At 45.8% G+C, this 21,823-nt stretch overlaps 1 long non-coding RNA gene across 3 annotated transcripts; it reads left to right on the forward strand.

Moving 5' to 3' along the window:
- Positions 1 to 4,808: 4,808 nt before the first annotated feature.
- LOC310913583 lies at positions 4,809 to 21,537 on the forward strand. Of its 3 annotated transcripts, XR_014590844.1 has the most exons (4): positions 6,374 to 6,453; positions 19,647 to 19,785; positions 20,637 to 20,802; positions 20,989 to 21,537. It is a non-coding gene; the product is annotated as an uncharacterized lncRNA (long non-coding RNA). The 3 variants fall into 3 exon arrangements; XR_014590843.1 differs by lacking the exons at positions 6,374 to 6,453; positions 20,637 to 20,802 and adding an exon at positions 4,809 to 5,038; XR_014590845.1 differs by lacking the exon at positions 20,637 to 20,802.
- The last annotated feature ends 286 nt before the right edge of the window (positions 21,538 to 21,823 follow it).

Below are 21,823 nucleotides of genomic sequence, written 5' to 3' on the forward strand. Positions count from 1 at the left end.
CCCTGTAGCGTGACTAGAGAAATACAAAGCCTGTGTAGGACTGTGGCTGCTGAACACAAGTTTGGCTATAAAAAACACTTCTGAAAGTGTTGGTTAGCATTTAGATATTACAGTTTAATCTTTAGACAGCTCCTGTGTCAGAGGGAGTTGTCTGGGGGGACAGCCAGCAAGGTGTTTGCCTGAGCCTCTTTTACTCACCACTGACTTGCTTTCAGGATGCTGCATGCAGTTTGTAAACTTTGGGATCTGAATCAGTTGGTTAGGAGGAAAACCTCATAGTCAAATATCAGATTTGATGTCAGCTCCAGTGTGTTCCTAAGCTCCAAGGCAGGAAATGGGAGTTCTGCCCTCACATACTACTCACAAAGCCCTGAAAAAGTTAGCTGGGGCTTTACGAGGCAGGGTGTGGGATTTGGGTTTTAGTAGGGCTTCAATAGGTGTGTTTTAAGCACAGTTCGCTTCTTGTTTATTAGAAATTTAAGACAGTATTTAAAAAATCTCAATGCTAGATCTTAACTCAGTATTTGTCAGTAATGCAACATTGGCATCGTTAAACCAGATATGCACTGGTTTTAATTTGTTCTGTAGATAAATGATAAAGTAGGGCAGTGGTATTTGACCTCAGCCTCTGTAGCAGTTATGAAAGCAGGAGTCCTGGTCATTTGGTACTACCAGTATAGCGTTTTGAATTATTAGTTCAGTTGCTCATGAAGATTTTTTTTTTTCCCCCCCACAATTGGGTTTTGCTTAGTGTTACATGCCTCAAGTATTTAGCAAAATAATAGTTAATTAGTACTTGAAGTTTAAAGACACCTGATCTGTATTTCAGATTACTGCTGTCCCCATTCCCTGGAACATCAGCATTTGACTGAATGCTCTATATCACACCAGTTACTCTAAAAATTGAGGGAACATCATGGCATTCTAACTTGTGGATACCTGACAAGCATCCATAGAGCACGGTTAAAGTGTCTGGGCCTAAGGGATCATTCCTGTGCTCCTGAGATTAATTGCAGTTTTAGCAACAGGAATCAGGTTGAATAAGCTTGATTTATAATACGTTGAGTGTATTTTTCTTTCTCCTCCTATTTTTCCCTTAACAATTGTCCATGATACTTAGCTTAGAGGGAATGTGTGTTTTATTGTAAGAGGCACCAGGGAAAGGTGTTGTGCAAATGAGCACAAATCTGCTGCAAGAGGCTGCAGAGCTTGTCTGCCTGGACACCTGCCACAGCAGGTTAGATCCCTCAGAAATCTGATAATCCTTCTTTATCCTGGTAATCTGAACAGCAGCGTCTTGCCATGTTGTAGGGCTGAGGGCTGAAGTACCTCAGTCTGCTTGGTTGCTGGAATTCAGAGACTTGTGGGTTTGTATTCAGAAGTGCACGTGAAGCCTGAAGAGCATCTGCTTTTTACACAGACATCACTCAAGGCTGGCAACTGAGACACGGCGACCTTGGCTGTGGTGTGGAGATCTCCAAATGGGGCAGAACTCTTGGCTTTCCTGTCAGACTCCCCTCCAGTCTGTGCTGTTAATCAAACACTGCAATAGTGCTTCTTTTAAAGCTTGATTTTGGTGAATTTATTTAACCTTGTATGTGACAGGAATTGCGCAGAGCAACGGAATTACATTAACTTGACCCTGATCTTGGAGGGCTGCTGAAGGAATTGTCCTTGTCAGCACAGAGCTGGCTGGGAGCTCTGGGAGCAACAGAGCAGGGAAGAGGTTGGGAAGAGGGTGTCTTGTCAACTGCTCTGCCTGTGTCTTCCCTTTGGAAATACTGCCAGAGCTTACGTGTTGAAGGTGAAGTAAATACTAATAAAGCTGCTGTTAATTAAAATTTCTTAGGGCTTCAGTGGATTAATTAAACGGTGTTTAAGGATGTTAACTTGGCAATGTATTACCGACCTCCTACAGGGCTTGGGAGAAACTGGCATGAGGTGCCACACAAATGTTGTTTGTCACACTGCAGGAGGAGGACAGTCTGCAGCAGGGTGAGTGGCAGCCCAGGAGGGAACAGGGAGCTCATCATGAGAGAGAAGAAGCAGGCTTAGACTGGAGAGAGGCAGCGGGTACAGCAGGCAGGGGAGAAGGAATGGCTGCTTGGCAGTACAGAAAGGGCAGAGTAACATGTAATAAAGGAGGAAAAGGGTTTAAGCAGAGGGGATAGCACTGGTGTGAGAAGAAATTTATTCAGCTGGCTCTGACAAAATTTAGGTCAGGTGACTAGTTCCTTGCTGTACCTGTGTTTTGGAGCAACCTTTGGAGCTGGTCCCTGAGACCAGATGGATTGAGCAGGGGAACCTCAAACTGCCTGAAAGGCCCATGTGTTGCAGTGGCAGAGGAAGAGAAGGGAAGACTCTCAGCTATCCTGAGAACCTGTCCTGATTTTAGTTTTCTAAAGCCCATTCTGTTCTGATGATTTGTCAATTTCTTAGTTAAATAAAGGTTAAAGGAAAACAAGGTTAAATTCCAGCAGTTTGGGTGGTGTGTGAGAAGCCCCAGAAAGTACTTCTCATAGGGAAATTGGAAGGGGAAAATATCCCCTGCCACAAGATCCAGTTGATGTCTGCAGATGTCTATGAAGAGTTGCTGGTTAGGATGGTCTCTTAACATGTTGTTGGTTTACCATGTAGGGTCAGGTGTAAGTTACCTTGAATACTTCCATCCCTCTTCTCTCAAGCATGATTGCCCCAATATTCCTGGAAACAGAACCTGGTTCACAGGTTTGTAGCATTCATCTGCCCTTGCATTTGAATGTGAGTAGCTCCTTTCATAGAATTTTCATGAATTTTATGCTTTGAAGAGAACATTAAATGCTTAGCAGTAAAGCAAGGGTTAGAGCCCCTTGCATTCAGCCTGTTCAAATGAAAGGCTATGACTGCACCATATATAGTAACATCTAATCCCTTTTGCCCACTTCTGAAGTCAGGGCTATGCAGATTCCTAATTTTTTCCCATCCAGTCAGTGTCAGAGAGGGCAAGCCAGAAAAACAATTCCTCCTCCCCATGCACAAGCTCCTGTCTATACTGAGATCTGAATTTTCCAAGGAAGTGGGTGTGATCCTGACATCTGGATTTAATCCAGACTCAGATTCCAGGCTTCATCTGAGAACTTCCACCTCCGGTCCTCAGACCAACAGTTCTTAGGGAGGATTTAGTTTATTTACCTTTTAAGGCAAAATTGGAGGCTAGTTAGAGCAGCTGCATAGTGATAATTCTTCTGATGCTGAATTTCTGTAACATGTTTCCTGATTTGGAGCCAGTGTCTTCTTTACATGACAGAACAGGAAATCTCATTTCTTTCTAGGACCCTCTAAGCGGCAGAGGATTTGAGTAAGCTGGAGGAGCTGCTGGATGCTGAGGCTCGTGTTGCAGAGTGGCTGAGCAGAACCCCTGTCTCACCGACACAGTCCAGGCAAGATCTGTACCCATCTTGTACACACAAGTGTGAGTTGTTTTGCTCCCTACTGTAATGGATCTCTTAAAATTTGTGGACTGCTGGTGGGCCCTCACAAGGCTGTTGGGTCAGGACACTTTTCCTGTCTGCCAGGCCCCAGGAGGTGCCCATTGATGTGGAGGAGTTTGGTTTCCTGGCAAAGTCCCATCACAGGGGCATGAGTCAGGCACAGTGCTGGCAGTGGAAGTTGTTGCCACCCTCATACAAGATACCTTGCTGTCCCACTGAAGTGCACCACCTCACACTGCTGCTGCAGTCCACAGCCCAGCTGACTAACACATCCAGCAGTGGCTTATCCTAAGTCCAGAATATCCCCCTGATGTCTGTCCACTTGCTTCAGTTGTAGAAAATCCCATAATAACCTTTTTTTCATCTTGAATTATTGAGTTTGTCTTGCTTTGTGCAGCACATGGCAGGAAATGATATGCTAATCCTTCCAGCTACTGTGAGCTTTGCTGCACTTGCCATGGCTTGCCTCCACACCCTCATTTCCTCCTCTCTCACACAGTTTTCCTCCTTCTCTTAGAAAGAACCAATAGACCCCAAACAGTATACTTTTATTTATGGTTATTGAAGTTATTCAGTATTTAATTTTTCTTATTCATCTGTAATTTTTCTTGCATATCTCAGCCCTCACTTCTCCTCATTAAGTACTCAGGCAGAGACAGCACCTTTACATCCAGTTTAGGAACTTGAAGTCTACTCAACAGAGAGCGAAATACCTTAGAAAATGTGAATTCAGGTACTTACAGTATTGAAGATGTTAGAGGGTAGGGAAAGGATCTTTAGTCAGAGCTCTCTGTAGAAATCTAGAACTGAGGTTTCCAGAAAGGATTTAAGTAGATAGTCTGCTCCTCTCTATATAGGAAGGACAGCTGTCAGAGGAGAGAAGTGTGTGTCTCTTATTTGAATTTAAACACTTTAAGCCCAGAAAGACTCTCAAGTCATGCTTATGTAGTAAAGCTTCTTTGCTATACCAGGTAGTTCTAGTGAGAGCCCCTAGTGCTGCTCATGCCTTTGCTACTGTGGGCTTTGGCAGGAAGGTGGAAGTCAAAGCAGAAGGTGAATTGTCCAAGTCCTTGAAAACAAGAAATCAACCCCTAGCAATGAAAAAATGCTGTGCTGGAGCCTATGGACTCTCTCCCTTGAAGCAATGTCCAACGTTAGGAGTTTTCTGTCAAGAAGATTGCTAGAAAGCAAGGAGCATACCTTGTACCTTGTTCTCTTACTCTTGTCCTTGGAAAATGTGCTGGTTTTGGCTGGGATAGCGTTAGTTTTCTTCATGGCATCTTGTGTAGTCTGTGCTTTGGATTTCTGATGATAACAGCGATGATAACAGATGGATGTTTTAGGCATTGCTGAACAGTGCTTGTGCAGTGTCAAGGGCTTTTCTGTTTCTCACACTGCCCTGCCAGCAAGCAGGCTGGGGGTGCACAAGAACTTGGGAGTGGACGACCCCAGCTGAGCAGAGGGATATTCCACACCATATGACATCAAAATCAGCAGTTAAACTGGGAGGGTGGAGGTTGGCTAGGGCTGTCATAGCTCAGGATTGGCAGGACATCAGTCAGTTGGTGGTAAGCAATTGTTTTCTTTCGCATTACTTGTTTTCTCTCTGTTACTTTTGTCCTCTCTTTTAGTTATTGAACTGACTTTATCTCAGCCCACAAGCTTTTACACTTTCACCCTTCTGATTATCTCCCCCATCTGACAGAGACTGGGGACTGAGTAGGGGCTGTGTAGGGGAATTTGGTGCCTACTGGTGTTAAATCATGACCAAAAATCATCTCTCTGACTTGTCTACCTGTCCCATGAGGCTGCTGTGGACACCTGAGAAGGCAGTAGCATAGTAAAACTGCCCTCAATCCTTCCCAGTCACCATGGACTCATTGATGCAGGAAGTTAAATTCTTTTTTATAAATTGATGTCCTTTTTTTATCAAAATGAAGATTCCCTGACCGGACAGTTTTTTAACCAGTACTATTTCCTGCATGCTATTAACCAGTACTGTTTTCCTGTTTACATGCTGCCTTTCTGTTCCCAGGTGTAGCAATACAAGTAAGATTGCCTTTACAGCCTGGGAATAGGGATAAAGGCATCCACTCAAGTCCTGATAGTCACAGTACACTTACTAGTAAGGCTTGTTGTTGTGGTTTGTCTCAGCAAACGCTTGTTCTTTTATGCATCTGGTAATATAATTTCTTCTGCAGAGATCAGTGAAGTAAGGGGTAGCATTTCAGAATGAAACATCTGCTGACGACGTGAGAAGGTGGGGGAAAATCCTGCTCCTGACTAGAGCCAAGCTGGGCTCTTCTGTGTAGGTGTTATCCCATAAATGAGTATCCAGTGAGGCAACAGAGCTCTGTTACCTGGGTGGCTTTTCTCCTTTATCCAGTTATTTCATAGCATTAGATATTGCTGGTTGTGAGACAGTTTTAAGACTTGTCTTGGAGAAAGCAAGCAGTAACAGAATAAAGTGTAAAGCAGTTTTGATCTGTCATTGTTTCCATCAATGGCCAGGGAAACTTTACAGTTTTAGAATTAGTTGTTATAGTTAATATTAGATGCTATAGTAGTACAGTCAGAATTAGCTCCTTGCAAGAAATAATCTAAAGGGTTGAGGTAAAGTGGTGAAGCAGTAGAGCAGAAGGATGCCTTACATTTAAGTAGAGGTTTTCCAAACATGAAAATAGCATGAAAGTGTATGGTACCATGGGGTACAAAACCTCACAGAGCCAAAATCTCCTGTGAGTGGAAGAGTCTGTGTAACACCGTAGCCTGTGTATACACCAGAAAGGTGGAAGGATAAACTTACAGCCTTCTTGGGGTCCAACTCCAAATGCTTCCACCTCCCAGTGGGAGGTGCATTCTACCCATGGCATTTGCTGTGCTGTTTTGCAATAGCTCTTGTTGCTTAACTCGTGAGATGCAAGACATACTACTCCTCCTTATGCACTGAAGATTACAGATGAAGTCAGAGGGTGGTGATAAGGTATTAAAATGGGAAGAGCGTCAGCTATAGGGACGAAAGGGCCTTGTGCTGAGACATTAAGGGAGGAAATTAGCACATCATATCTCCAAATCTGAACTTGAAAGCTGCAGATCAGAGAAACTCTGTGACGTATTGAGATTATTGGAGTATGCAAGGCTTTCATTCCTTGTTTGCTTTTGTACTGAACTCTCCCAAAAGCTGCCAGGTGCTCTGTGTGCACTGTCTTACAAACAACCTCAGCCACGCAAAGCTCTGGGCTCTGCTTTGAAGGCTCCCAGGCCGCTCTGCCTGCCAAGCACAGGCAGTACCAGGAGCAGCGTGAGTGAGGGTGCCAGGACAGCTGGACTGGGAGGTTTCTTAGGGTACAGTGACCCTGCTGGCAGCCTTGTCTGCATTGTTAGACCTGATGGTTCTGCAGCTGCTTTGAACATCATTCCAGCTGAGATCTATGGGACTAGAGTACTCAGAGGAGTGAGCTGTCTCTGGCTTGGTGTGCCAAGCAAACCTGGTTGTGTTGTGTTGGCTTGGGGTGGTGGTAATGGTGGGAAAATGTGTTGCTCTTGTGTCTCCAGGAGACGTGGTAAAGAACTCAGGGCTTTTAAGGTCTACTTTTCAGGAATCTCACTGCTTAATTGGGGGTGAGGCATGTGCTCTCTCTTGGAAATGTATCTTGTCCCAGCCCTGGGCAAAGAAAATCAAAACTGATTCCAGAGAATGTCCTAGAAAGACATGGAAGTGCAAACGTTACATAACATAACAAAAAGGTTGAGAGGGATCAGCTGAGACATTATTGACACAAGATCGAAATGGCAAAAATACAAACCCAAGATTAAGTAATTCTCTTTACTTCTCTTCCTGGTTTCTCATGTGACACTGACTGTAAGAGCCAAGGGAGAGTGGAGGGTTATTGCTGGCTTAGCACTACTGATGGATCAATTGATTGACCTGTTTGTTGTGATTTTATAGAGAGCTTTGATAATCTTATGGAGTTTTATATACATTAGATAATCTAGTAGTCTCTTCAGACTTGCAACCCAAAATTCCTGCAGACATCCCACAAGCTTTTAGGGAAACTGGGGTGTAGTTCTGATGATTTAGTTTTGTATTTCTTTATCTTTTTTTTAAAAGACCTCTAGTCTTGAAAATTCTCTGCTTCAAAATTTAACTTGAAAAAGTAATTCAGAATTCATGTTCTCAAAAAGATACATTATATTTTAATTGTGAAATTTAATAATGCATTAATTAATGCAAAATAAAGATAATTAGATGTTACTCCAGGTGCCCTGTTGTAAGACACCCCCTCTAGGCACTGGATTGATCACATGGGGAGGAAGTACTGAGCCCTGTGAGAGTGAGGGGTGGTGGCTCTGGAGAGGGAGCTCGGGGCAAAGGATAACTGATTCTCCAGCCATCAGTAGCACCAGAAAACTTTCAAATTAGTTCCACTTCACAAGGCTCTTGCTGGCAGTGGCCAAACTGTTTCCCCAAAAGCCCTGATGGCAGTTTTGTATTTCTTTGTAGTTCTTTGGCACTCTGAAGTCTGCAAATACAACACAGATGATATATTATTGCAGTGTTTAACTAGTCAGGGGTGGTTAGGTTGCTTTGCAATGTTTTTCCACAACCCATTCACTACTTAAGGGTTAATTCTTCTGCCTCTGATGGAGTGTGCTGAGCAGTCTCTGTGTCCAGGTAAGTGTGAGGTTGTGTTTTGTTGTCAAGCTGAATTTTGTGAGGCAACAATATCTTGCAAGGAGTAATTTTGGGGAGAGATGACATGCTGGTCAATGCACACTTTTGGCCAGGCTCTGATATGGAGCAGATGTTCATCCTCTCCAACCTGCAGCAGGAATGAGCCACTGTAGTGGAGGGTGGGGTGTCTGAGAAGGGAACAGACACCATTTCAACCACTAAACAGGGGCCAACAATTCCAATGAGTGAAGATGTGCAAGCCTTCTGGATCTTTGTGCTCTCTAGTGCTGAAATCCAGAAGGGTCTTCAGGGCTTGTGTAGCCTGGCCTTGCACTTTGGAAGAGGTAGAGAGCAGGCTGGTGCTTGGCACAGCAAACAGGTGTGCTGTTCTTTGGGGGGTGTGATGGGGGCAAGCTCTGAGTTCACTTGTGAGCCTTTGAGACCATGGATTGCTCTGTGAGGCCTGTGCTCTCTGTACTTCTGTCTTGGAAAGGTGCCTATCTTTCCTGTGTTTACTTCAGCTTTGTTCCCAAAACTGCCTGTCTCCTCCACAGTAAAAACCTTGTCAGGATTGTTTACCATGATGAACACTGAGATTTTGAGCAAGTAATTGAAATTTAAAGCTCTAATTACAAGAGCAAATAAACCAGAGATGCTTCCTAAGCTCATATTTTAATTGGAAGAAGTGATTTCAGTGCATCCTTCCCAAAGTCCTGGCACTATCTCTTGGGTTTGATAGCCAGTGACCCAGTTTTCATGGAATGATCTCACAGTAGTACAGTCCCTCGCTCAGTTGCACTTGGATAAGGGAGAACAGTGCATGTCTACAGTGATGGTGCATATACTGTAAATTTGATTGCTCTGCTTTTCAAAGTTTCCTTGGGTAAAAATACTGTTTTATGTTTACTTTGCAGCTTTTCTCCTTTCTACTTGTCCTGGTTTAATTGTGTCTGTTCCCTGGCATGCTGTCAGTTGTGCATGATGGGGAATACAATGCCTTCGGGGGTGGTAGTGAGCACAAGTGACACCTTAATAAGGGTCCCCACAGACATGGCTTTAATATTAAGCTGCCCTCATCTCACAACAGTTGTCAGTGTAGGGCTCATTAGTCACCCATTTCTTCTCTGAAACTACTATTTTTAATGCTCCTGCTCTGTGCTGAGTCCTCAGAAACTCTGTACTGAGGACTCTGTTCTAGTGTTGCTGTTTTTGCTGACAGTGGCTGCTTTTTAGTTGCTCTGGTAGCAGAAGTAGGGCTTGAAAACTCAATCGACATTTTCTCGTCTTATCTCCCTGTCACCAGTGGATTTAAGCAGATCAAGACATTCATATGGATCATGTGTAGAAGCAAAACACAACCAGCTGTAGAGACCAGGGCAGATGAGATTTACCTAGGCTATTCTCCCCAGTGCCAGCTGTCCATGCCCTTTCCCACAGTCAGTCCCTGCTTCCTGTTGGTAGAAGGGCTCTCCACTGTCATGGTCAGGGCCAGCTCTTTCTGCCAACAGAACAACCTGGCTTTGCCAGCATGTGACCTCTCCCAGAATCAGCTGCAGTGTTGGGGCCTTTTCTACACTTGATGCCCCTTTGCAGCACCCAGGGCTGTGAGTGCCTCTGTGCAAGCTGAGGCAGCCCAAGCAGAGAAGTTGGTATCTCTTAGCTTCTCCCAGAGGAGTTGTGGGAAGAACTGACTTGGGATGGCACACCCCACCCCAGCACAGGGATGTTAGAGGAGAAAAGCAGGGCTGCAGGTGAAGCACAGGCCAGGATCCAGGGTTCAGCTGTCCATCAGGATTTGGTACAGCTCCTCTGCTGGAGCCTCATGTCTGCCTGCCCTGGTCTGTTTTCAATCTCATCTCTCCCCTGTGCCATGGATTATGTCAGTGTGGTTTGGGCAGGGGCTTGTGAACAGGCTCTGGGTTGCTGTTGCTTCCTCAGGGGAGATGGGGAGAGCCTGGTGTGCCTGCTGGCTAAAAGCTTGCAGGGAGCAGGCTGGGCAAAGCAGCTGCTGCTGGGCTGGGGTCTGGCATTACCCCTGGCCTGCTTCTGTGCTTAATGTCATGTTCCCCGTGGCAGATGGGGTCTCTTCAGGATTAATTAAGGATCATAACTGTGACCTAGTTACCAGACTTGTGCTGTTGTCACTGGAGCTCTCTGAGCCATCAGGATGTTTGAGAGAGCTTCTTATCCTTGCCTGCTCTGGTTACTCGCTCTGTGTATCCTTCTGGGACTGACTCTGAGCCCCTGGCAGGATCACATTACATTATTTCTCTAATAGATCCCTGCTTTACCTGTGGGTAGGTAACTCACTGCTTCCTGCTTGCAGTGCCACAGTGGGTGTTGGGGTTGGATATGCTGGGATTTACCTTTCACAGGGTTCTCTCCTGTTTGGGAGCAGGGGAGAGGTTGGCTGCGAGATGAGGGAGGATGGTGCTGGAGACAACATTCTGAGACAGTGCAGTTCCATGCTGCCATACCTTAAACCATATGGATACTGAAATGTTATTCCAGGGCCTCTCTTCTCTTGGCTACTCAAATCCTCATTTCTAGTTTGTGCTTTATTGTGGCAAGCCCTTAGGGATGCTCCCCATAAAGAAGCAACAATGATGACTAGAGCTTGATAAGTAAATGGAGTTCAAGCTCTTCTAACCCTGCTTTTCACCTGCCAGATTTTCAGGTTGAGCACTGTTCCAGCTGGCAATGTCTCAGTCCTGTGTTCCTGTGCTCAGCAGACCTGCTACAACCCAATCCTTCCTTCTGCCAGGGAAGGATCCACAGGGAAGATCCACGGGGATCTTCTTGCTCTCTCCTTCCCTCCTATTGCTGCTGGTTTGGTGGGAGCTTGCCTTGCCCACGGGATTGAGTCCCACGCAGCCAGGCCATTGCATGAGTTCCCAGCCTCGTGCACAGGGACTGCACACTGCACATGTATGCTGTTCACGTGAGGGAGGTTTTTGTTCCTGAAGCTCCTCTCAGTCCCCCGTAGAGCTTTAACCAGCCTCATGTTCAGAGCATGTCCATATCCCCAGTGGGATCCCAGCAGCTCCTGCTGGTTTTGGACAGAGGAGTATGAAGGAGGCTGCAGAATGGGACCCCAGGGAAGCAGCAGTTTGTCCTCAGAAGCCCGTGTGGAGGGGGAGCTGCCTGGCTTTTCTCCTCTGCCTTGAAAAACATCTCTCATGTTCCAGTGACCTGCTTATTATGTAGGTCACCATCAACTGGAAAAAAAACCCAACAATTTCAAAAGTAGGAGAAATCCAGCATGAATCCTCCACACATCAGTTCTTTCGGGAAAAGCAAGGAAAGTTCTCCTGAGGGAGGTGACAGGCAGCATGGCTTGTTCTTCCACCCACCGTGGGCAGAGCAGCTGGAGAGGGGAAGCTCTGGGGCTGTAGGGATATGTGATACCCTGAAGGCAGGTGCAGTGTGCCCTGTAATGGGGGAACAGTGCATTAAGTTAGGCAATAGAAACTTGACTCCAGTGGTCGGGGATTGTTTGTCCTTTGTTGACTTCCTTGGGCTTGGTTTTGGTAAAGAGGAGGTGGTTTCTGCTGGTCTTTACCTTGGTCATGTGTCTGCACAGCAGAGACTGGTGCCATGTTGCCGGAGGAACAGTCTCTGCTGGGACACAGCTGTTCTGCCAGGGTGAAAAGGGGACACAGAGCAAGCAAATGCCTTTGGATGCTGAAAGTAAAGCTGGGAGCTCGACCAAAATTCATCTCAGTATTGTGCTGGTGCCATTACCCTGGGGCTGCTCCACTATGCTTGTAGCAGAGCTGACACCTTTTAATACCCACTGAGAAAAGAGAAAGCCCTTAGCATAAGCTCCTGCCTGTAACCTAAGCAAGGGACGAGTTGCTCTGTGGACAAGAGGTTTGGTGAAGTCCACTTGTACTTGCCTCTGATGCAGTAAATCTTAGTATCCCTCAGTATGCTCACTTCTCTCCCAAATCACCCACTAAATATCAGCTCAGTGGGAGACACCCTGTGCCCTGGCTAATCCTCACTTGGGAATGTCAGCAGGCAGGCCAGCCAGCAGGCAGGTGAGAGCTGCAACTTTTTCTTGGCAGGAGCAGCAATGTAGCTCCCCTCTCTCCCTGCTCACTACAGAATTTCTCTTTCCCCTCAAACATGTCGAAACACCATGTTTTTGAGACAGCCAGGTTTGACAGGAGAAGTTAAAATCACTCAAAGGCTTCACTCATAATCAAGGTGAGGCAACACAATCTCATAATTATAAAATGAGATTTCAGTATGGTGCATTTTTTGCGATGAAAAGGTGCGTGGGGAGGTGGGTTGTGCAGTGAGCAGATAGCTCTGCTGACATCTGCCTTGCTGTTTTCTGGGTCCCCTCCCCATTCACCTGAGTGTTTGAAGCCTCTCCAGCTGCAGGAGGCTCCTGGCACCACCTCTTGTGCTTGAAGGGGCACTGACTTTTTCCCAGATTACAGGTTCTTGCAGAGCTGCTCTCTCTGTTTCAGATACAGCCTCCTGCAGCCTTTGCTCCTTGCTTTATACCAGCATGTGCTGTGCTGTATTGATAAAGCATATGTGTCTGTGACTGGACTGTTCTTCCTCTTCAGTGTCTTGATCTTGGTTTCTATTTAATATTTGAAGAGCTCTCTGCAGATACCAGCTCTCCCACTGTCTCACCCAAGGATAGGCAGTCCTTGCTCCATCACACCATGGTAGTCTGGAGAAGACAATGCAGGAAGCAACACATCAGTGAAATTTTGAACAGAATGACATTTTTTCACCTGCAATAACAGGACATCTCCCATGCTTTGTCAACTCACATGGAGCAGAGCATTAAGGAATCAGGCAGCAGGCATGTGTCTTAGCTGGAGGCACTGCCACGTGATCTGCCAATGTACTGCACACAGCTTGGAAGTCTCAGTCAAGGATTAGGGTACATTCCTAGCACAAGATTTTCTGAGTTAGCAGGGGATGGGTACCCTGAGGCTGGGATTGTCACACTGGCTTGGTGGGTCCTTGCACAATGAGGCTGCTGTGTGTTGGAGACAGCAGAATGCTGGGGCTGTCATGTACTTGTGGTGAGAGTATTGAGGATGGCTTGGTATCTGTACTTGGAGGAATGATTTGATTAGAAACTGTCTCATAAATGTGTGGTTATTGAATGAGTTGCTCCTTTAGTATGCATGAGCCATCTCCACATATGTGACAAGTGCATCTGTCCTCGGCAGGCAGCTCTCTAAAGGAAAGCCGATGAGCTTTCCTCATCACAAGCTTTCCCTCATCAAGCTTTTTCTAAATTGCTCCCTGCATGGAGCAATTCTGCAACAATATTAAACAAAGCAGCAGAGGTGAGTCAAGCAGATCTTGTCAAAGCTGCCCTATTTTTTCTCTTTTTTGGTTTTATTATAAATTGAATCCACTGTGCCACAGGGAACAGTGCTGTTCTCAGCATGACTGTGGCAACAAATAGCCACCCAGGAAAAATATGTATTGTGTGGTAACTGGGAAGAACCTCCTGTTCCCAGCATCTCCAGCCTATCTGGGGCTTGTTGCCATGAAATTGTGGAGCTTAAGTAAAGAATGATTGGTCTGTGAGAAAATCCATTGAGCCACTGGTTAACTGAACTCACTTCTGTGTGTCTCATTGTGTTAAGAAGTTGGTGAGACCATTAATTTAGCAAGATGGAGTGTCCAGCTCAAGTTCTTAAATGAAAAACAAGACAACCTGGTGTTGGAATCAACAGAGATGCTTTCCTGAGGGACACTTGAGTGTTACTGTCCAGACATAAACTAGTCCTGAGGTGCTGGAAGCCAGGTCAGGACCTGTGCAGACAGTCTTGCATGTCTTTGGGAAGTGTCTGGTGTTGGTCTGGATAAGAGATGAGGTTAGGTGGCCCTTGGACTTGACCCCTTGATATGGAGGACTTGAAAGCACTCTGCCTGGCCTGGGGCTCTGCACAGCTGTCTGTTGCGAGAGCACATCTCCCATTTGCTCAACTTTGCTTTGCTAATATCAAGATAAGTTTTTGTATTGTTCAATGTAGGTTTTTTTTTCCCAAACCATGAACAGTAATTTAACGGCTACTGTAGCCTCAGATGTTGTAAAACTTGCAGGCAGTGGGTGAGCTGTACTGGAACATGGAGAGTCTTTGAAGCAAACACCAGCCTGAGTCCTGGATAATGATTTGGGCTGGTAGCATGTAGTTGTCCCACCAGTTACTTGTCTTGGAAGCTTCAGTTGTCCTATGGATGAAACAACTACTAGTTTGAATTAATGTCAAAATAAAGAGTGCTTGAAGAAATAAACCACTTGGCTGTTTGTGTTGCAGTGAGTTCTCTGCAACCTGGGGCTGTTCTTTCCTGCACACCCCCAACCTGGCTCCAGTGCTCAGATCTTGGCTTCCACCTCTGGGGTGGTGCAGTGGCCCCAGCACAGACCTGGCCTGCCCAGGGCAGGAATGAGTGAGAAGCACAGCTGGGCCTTGCTGGGCAAGAGATGGAGGACTTGGAGATGGCACCTCTGGATGCAGCTTGAGGGAGATAAGGAGACAAGATGAGGCTGCTGGAACCTCAGTGTGATGGCCTTAGCATGCTTCTGCTCTTTCTCCAGCCTGCAAAGTAGCCCCTTGCAGCCTCTGTCTCTGTCCCTGCACAGCCTTGCCCAGACATTGCTGAGTAAAGCAGGCAGGACACCCTCCCTAGGAGGTGACTTAATTACAACCAGACAAAGCCTTAAGGATCACAGCCTTCAAGTAAGCCTCTGACATGTCTGGTTGCTCAGCCCAGTGGAGTGGGACCGTGCAAGGAACTGGTTTCACAGCTCTCTTGTGCTGGGTGAGATCGTGCTGGGAGGGACAAGAAAATAGCCCAGTGTCCCACCATGAATCAGCCATCCATTCATATCCAACTTCTCCAGCAGTACCAGGCAGTCCTGCACAGTGATGGGCTGCAAGGATAAAGGACTGACTCATCCTGTGACAGGAGGGTTTATGCTAGGCAGTTGTGGCTGGCTACTGTTGGTGATAGGAGAAGGATACTTGGGCTGAAGAGCTTCCCTACACTCTGGGTGTTCAGGGCTGGAGATCCACTCACTAGATCATGACTGTTCAAGTTCTTTGGTTTGGAGGTTCAGGCTTCATCTCTAAGAATTGAGGAGATGACCCTACAAAGAAGAATCTTCTGATTCGGTGCCTTTTCAGATTTGGTTTTGCAATTCTTTTGTGTTTTAAAGGATTTTTGCTAGGCTAGGATATGATTTGCTCTTGGCTTCCTTTTCCATTTGTTTCAAGCTGAACTCCATGAGGGCACACTGTTGTACTGTGTTTGTGCTGACTGCCTGCCAGTGGCTTTGAATGTGGTGGCCATGCTTCAGTTCAGAGAAAAGCTCAAAGAACAGTAAAACTTTTAAAGGTTCCTAAGAGATCTCTGAAACCACAAAGCCAGTTGTTAGAGACCTTGCCATCCACTGACCAAGAAACAGGCTCTAGCAGACTTGAACCGTGGCAGCCTTGAGGAAAAACAAAAAAAATCACCATAAACTAATTATCCAAATACTAAATCCATGAAGGACCTGGTTTCCTTAGGTTTGCTGTTGATGGAGCTCTTTGCATGGCAGAGGAAACAAAATTGCTCACCAAGTAGAAGCTAAATGAATGGAAAAAAAAAAATCTGGATTGCTTGCAGCTATTTGCTGGTAGTGTAAGGCAGGAAAAGGTTAAACATTAATTTCTATCTATCTTGTCTGTACTTTTTTTCACTTGCCGATTGCTAATTCAGCAATCTGGAGGGTGGATGGCACAGGCAGTGCTAGGGAAAGAGGTGCTTTTGGCTGAGGATATAATGTGAATGTCCACCTTTGAGGGATATCCTGCCAGGCCAGGGCTGCTGTTGCCAGTTAAGCCAAATGTCACTGAGCTGTTGGAGTGAGGGTTTGGCCTTGGCAGCGAGGGTTGCTGCCACTGTGGTGTTACCCTGCTGCAGCCAGGCCCATCCTGTACTGTGTGTCTGGACAGATGAGAGGGTGGTGATTTAGCCTGTGCTGTAATCCCTGCCTTGGGTTTCTCCAAGCCTGTCACTTGTGAGTCACTATTTGTTTATTTACAAAGTGCACGCAAATGGTATCAATACCGATTCAGGCTGTTACAGACACTGCTGTTTGGACATCAGGCAAAGTAGAGGCACAGCAGTTGCACAATCTGTGTAAGTACTCACCCATTCCTAAGAAAACCACTGAGGTTGTCTCAGGACATCTCAGGATATCATCTCAGGACCACTCAGGATATCTCAGGTTGTCTACCTGATCAATTGCTTGAGCCCAATGACCTGGCTCTCTGCTTGTTTTTTACAATGTAGAGGGTTTAATTTTCCTGCAGCAAAGGTATTTTACTGAATGTGGGCTTTGTGTTATCTCTCCACCTCCCCTACTGCATAAAAGCATTAGGTTAAAAGCTGTAAGAGCACCACATCCATACAGGTGCATTTCTCTTGGAAAGGACAGGGGTTGCATAAAAGATATGTTCAACTTAATTTAATGTGGTTACTCATGATTTTATGCTATTTTTTTTAATACTAAAGCTTCCTCTCCACAGTCTAAGCACAGAACCCCATTGTGAATGCTGGTTTCACCAGCAAAGCAGAGACTACAGCTCAGATCAAGGCAGAGTTTTGTACCACACTGAACAAGGTATAAGAGTGGCCTTTTCTTTGGTACCTCTTCATAGTAGCCAGGAAATGTTTCTGTAACTGTGCAAGGAATGTACATTCAGCAGTAGCAGTAAAATGATGCTTTTGCTGTTGAAGTTGTAAGATCAAGGCAGCCCACTCCAAATATGTGGCAGAAAATCTGCTCTGCCTTAGTCCTCAGCTAAGATAACAGGCCACAGGTGGGTGCTAGTTGTTTGGCCTAGCTTAAGAGAGCTGGAAATCTCTGTTTATAATTCCAGTAAATAAGCCCTGATGGAAAATTGTCATGCTCCTCTTGTTTGGGTCATTTTTATCCATGACACCCATGATTGCGACATCAGTGTGATTAATTCCATGCAAGGGATTTATCTAAGATGTCTTTCCATGTGAAGTTATACCATTTGCTTGCACAGTGTTGTAATACTTTACAAACAAGAAGCAGAGCAGCCCTGTGACTGCCCTCTTGGGGAGGGTGGTCTGTCTTTTCAGGCTCACAGGAGACAGAAGGAGGAACTGAACTCTCTGGGAAGACACTTTGAGAAATGAGCCTGTGAAATCCCACACTGCCAAATGAGGCTTTGTTTTGCACAAACAACACTGAGCCTTGAATACTTCAGTCTTGGCTGACTGTATGTCTCAAGTGAGTCACAGAAAACGTCCATCCAGCTAGCAGCAGACTCTAAATGAAGATGCTGCTGTGCACTGTTCTCCTCCTGGCAATCCCCTGAGCCAGAGGATATAGACCAGCAATTAAAAAAAAAAAAAAAAAAAGAAAAAGGAGTTAATCATTAAAAGAATAAAAGTTCTGGTGAACTCTGCCTTAAAAGTTCTTAAACTTTTATAAACTTGCTTAGTTTAGATCTGAAACTTGGCAATGACTTAAATAGTTCTGTGTCATTTGGAAACTAACTTCCTTAAAAGAAAATAGTATATTTGTGTTCAATGTCAGCTGCACTTTCCTGCCCTCTAAACTCTAGGATAGCATATCATACTGTCATTAAACTTGCTGGTCTTTAAACTCACAGTTTGAAAGCCATACTGTTTTGCTTTGGCTGAGTATCCTGTAATGTCAACAGCCTGCATTTCTGACATCTTTTGTCATGGTGTAAGTATTTATGGCAACCATGTTGTGCTAGAGAGTTTTCCCTGAAGGTCAGGACAGTTCCAGATGAAACAGCCGATCCTTTCCTCTGCTAGTCCTTTACTGTACCTCTCCAATTTCTAATAAATGTTTGCTGATTAGATTACCTTTGGGGTAATTTGACAGAACTAAATGCTGCCAACCCTAATTGTTCAGTAAGATGATTTAGCAAGTTAAGTGCTTCCCCTTTGCCTTATAGTTAGGACCATTTTGGTGCACCTAGGTTTGCACCACTAGGTTGGGACCGCTCTGCTTGAGTAGGAAAACAAAACTAGATGTTCTTAGCATGAAGTTCTCCTACCCCCCTGAAATTGGACACCATCTCTCTTCAGGTTAACACAAAATACTGAAAGATACATAATGAAAATAACAGGAGTTAGAAACAACGGGCCTGGCACCTCAGCTCTAATTATAACAGTGTTTAGCCAGTGCCTGCACTTGGCTGAGGTACTGGCTTCTGTGATCAAATCAGGCAGCTTGAACCAGAGCTTGGCCATTCTCCAGGTTTAGTGTGGCACTTCTGAGCAGGCAATGCCTTTCTTGTGCTGGTCTGCAGGGAAGTCCCTCACACAGAACAAGTTTCAGTGGGTCACTTCCTCATTCTGCCCCTCAGCTTCTATTTGGCACAGGCTAGAAGTTGCCAGGAGCTTGACAGCTGGGCAGTAGCCATAGAGCCCTTGAACTGGAGCCAGCATGAACACAGCAGTGGCAGAGGCTGTGGGGTCTGCTCCCACCAGCTGAGGGTCTGCTCCTTCTGCTCTTTCTGGTGGTTATTTGAGGGACCAAGCAACCCCTGAAGAGCAGCTGAATGTGATATTCCTCCTGTTCTCCTCCTGGTTGCTTGGAGCATCCTGAAGCCCAGCAGGTATTTTCTGCTCAGCTGTGGTAGCAGGCTGTAATAGATAAATATCTACATATTCAGCAGGCTGAGTAGGAGGGTTTGTGGGTGTTTCTGTTTAGGCTGGTCTGGACTTTGTCACGTTTTGCTGCTGTTCCCAGATGCTTCCTTCTGCACTTAATAAAGTAGGGTATGGCGTCACTTTTGGTTTTGTCTTTGGTAAAGTAAACAAAACAGAAGACCAAAAACCAGCTACTCAAAACATATTCCTCTGCTGTGAGTGGGGAAAATCTCTCCTTCAGATACAGGCATCCACTGTTTGCATTGCTCATCCTCCTGGCAAGGGTTATGGGCTCTGTCTGCCTCACTTGGTACAAGCCTAACTTTTTGATCTATTTTTGAAATGCCTGAAATGCTGTTGCTTCCTCTCATGGATCCTGGTTCCAGCTGCTTCCCACATTTCCTGGAAATGATGAAAAAAGAACTTATCAGTGGGTCAATATATGGTGCTAAACAAGAATGTGCTTGGTTTTGCCAGGGCATGGTTTATCTATCAGACACATTGCAGGCCTGGCATTGGGCTGAAAAGTAGAGGCAGAGGAATGTGTCTGCTCTCCAAGAGGGAGTAAACCCGACCAAGAAATGCAGAGCTGGGTGACTTGCAGTGGGAAATACATTCTTCTGACAACACCAGAGAACACCAGGTGTTGCAGGATACTCCTACACGCTTTTCCTATACCTCAGGATAACTCAAAGCAGCACACCCCAAACTCACTGCAGCTATGGCACTTCCTTTTTTTTTTTTTTTACTTGTCCATCTTCCTGTGAGAACCATCACCTTTCTCCCTCTCTCTGCTTTCACAGGTAAAAACACAACTCGCTTCCTGAAGGCTGAGCTGGGAGAGGTGGTGCTGTGATCACTGGATGCTGGCTCTTCACCCCAGAGGGTTTTCCCTGCTGCCAACAACTGCATGTTGCTGTTCCTTGCTTCTGTGACTGCTTGGTGAGCTTTGTCCTTGGAGTATGCCTAAATTGCTGAGGATTTTCTGGAGATAAAGCTGAAGTCAAAAGCTGAATATGGACACTTCTTAAGGGTCAGAACATGTTAGGAACTGGTTTGTTGAATCTGTGTTTTGAATGGAAGATTCACATCCATTTGCAAAAGACTGGAGCTAGACAGTGAAATATCCTCTGATCCTCCAATTTTCCAACCCTTAATACAGTATTAAAGCTCTGTTGCAGCAGTTTGAAGGATTCAAAGATATATCTTTGGTGATATTTATATGTCATCTAGATATAAACCATTCTATAGAGGAAATATAGTCATGTTTATACTTCTCCCTTGTGCTGCTGGTGACTCTCCTCTGTTGACAAGCTCTTCATTCATTGGCATGACCATGACAAGCCTGCTTTTAGGACTGTTTCCAAACTTAGCCAGTGTTTAGAACAGATTGTTAGAGAACAGCAACCTGGCAGTGCTAACAAGGTGAGCTCAGGGGTTGTTCTGGGCTCTCAGCCATCTGCTGGGTCTCTGTCACCTCAGAAATAGCCTCCCCTCTTTACAGAGATCACAGAATGCTGCAGCCAAATAGCCTCACACTGGGCTGCAAGAAAGAGACAAGCAGCAGCTCAGAACTGGGTACCAAGACAGGTTGTTTGTATTGATCCTGCTGGCATGAAGAGTGTTTACTCCACACAAAGGCTTGCTGCAATGTGTTTCAACAAGGAAAACCATTTCCTCTTGCTTGGCAGAACTTTCATAGCCAATTGAAAGGCTAGTTTGTTACCAGGGAGCTTGTAAGGTGTTTCTCCAGTGAATCACAACAGGTGCAGACTGTCATGGTGTTTCTGCAGGTGTCAGAGTGGTACAGCTGGAAAGGTTTCCAAACAGGGCACTGGGATGTCCCGGACTGCAGCTGTCCCTGCTACTCTTTGGGGAACTATTCCTGGGTGCAGCTGAACGTGGCCCAGGCCTCTCCTTGCCCACAGCCCTTCAGGACAGCTCTGTGGATTTGCTCAGGTAAAACCCATTTAAAAAACCATATTGTAGCACCTGAGCTAGCCCAAGGTTGAGGTTTCAAACTGCCCTGTCTTCTTCAATAGCCAGGTTTGGCTTTTGGTCAAGACTAAAGTCTTAGTTCTTATGTATTTTTGTTTTCCAGGCTTGAACTGGTTACAAATAACTCTCCTCCTTTGCATTTTCTAGCTTCTATGATTCTGTTATAGCCCAACTTTAAGATGGACCATCCTGAGGCACTGGAAGGCTACAAGCCAAGAGTGGGCCACAAAAGAAGAGTCCCAGCTGCCTTGTGCCTGCATGAGGAGCTGGAGGAAAGCTGCCCCTCAGGAAGCTGCCAAGATCTTTGGCATGTCCAGGGAACTGCTGCTGGCATGGAGAAAGAGGTGTTCACAGCAGCTCCTGCACAGGACACACAGGTGTCTGCTTACAGAAAGAGAATATTTATTGGAACCCACAGTTAGCCATGGCCAGTTGGCATTTGGCCGCTGACTGGGAGAACGAGATATGGCTGTGCAGGGTGATGGCCAATGAGGGAAGCTTCAGTCCACCTGTGAGAATAGAAAAGCGAGCTGATTCCCACTGAAACACCACCCCTTTCTGCTCCAGATGCACTGGGCTGACATGGCTTCTCCTGGCCTTCCAGGGCAGAGGGATAGTGTGCCCTGTGGCACTGCCACACAATTTACGGAGGATGAGTGGGATGTCCGGCCTGGCAGTGACAGACACAAGACCAAACGAGCTCCTGCTGTTTCCAGTGAGAGCACAGGCAAAGACAATCGATTCTTGCCCCTCTGCTTTCCAGAGAAGCTTTGGAAAATGTTGGAAAGTGACCAGTTTCGGTCCATTTGGTGGAGTGACGGTGGAAAATGTGTGGCCATCAACAAAGATCTCTTCAAAGTGGAGGTGCTGGGCAGGGGAGTTTGTCAGCGGGTTTTTAACACACGGCACATCAAGAGTGTTATTCGCCAGCTGAACCTCTATGGATTCACCAAAGTGCAGCGGGATTTCCAAAGATCTGCCT

This window comes from Zosterops lateralis (assembly GCF_965231275.1).
Source record: "Zosterops lateralis genome assembly, chromosome: 11".
Taxonomy (NCBI): Eukaryota; Metazoa; Chordata; class Aves; order Passeriformes; family Zosteropidae; genus Zosterops; species Zosterops lateralis.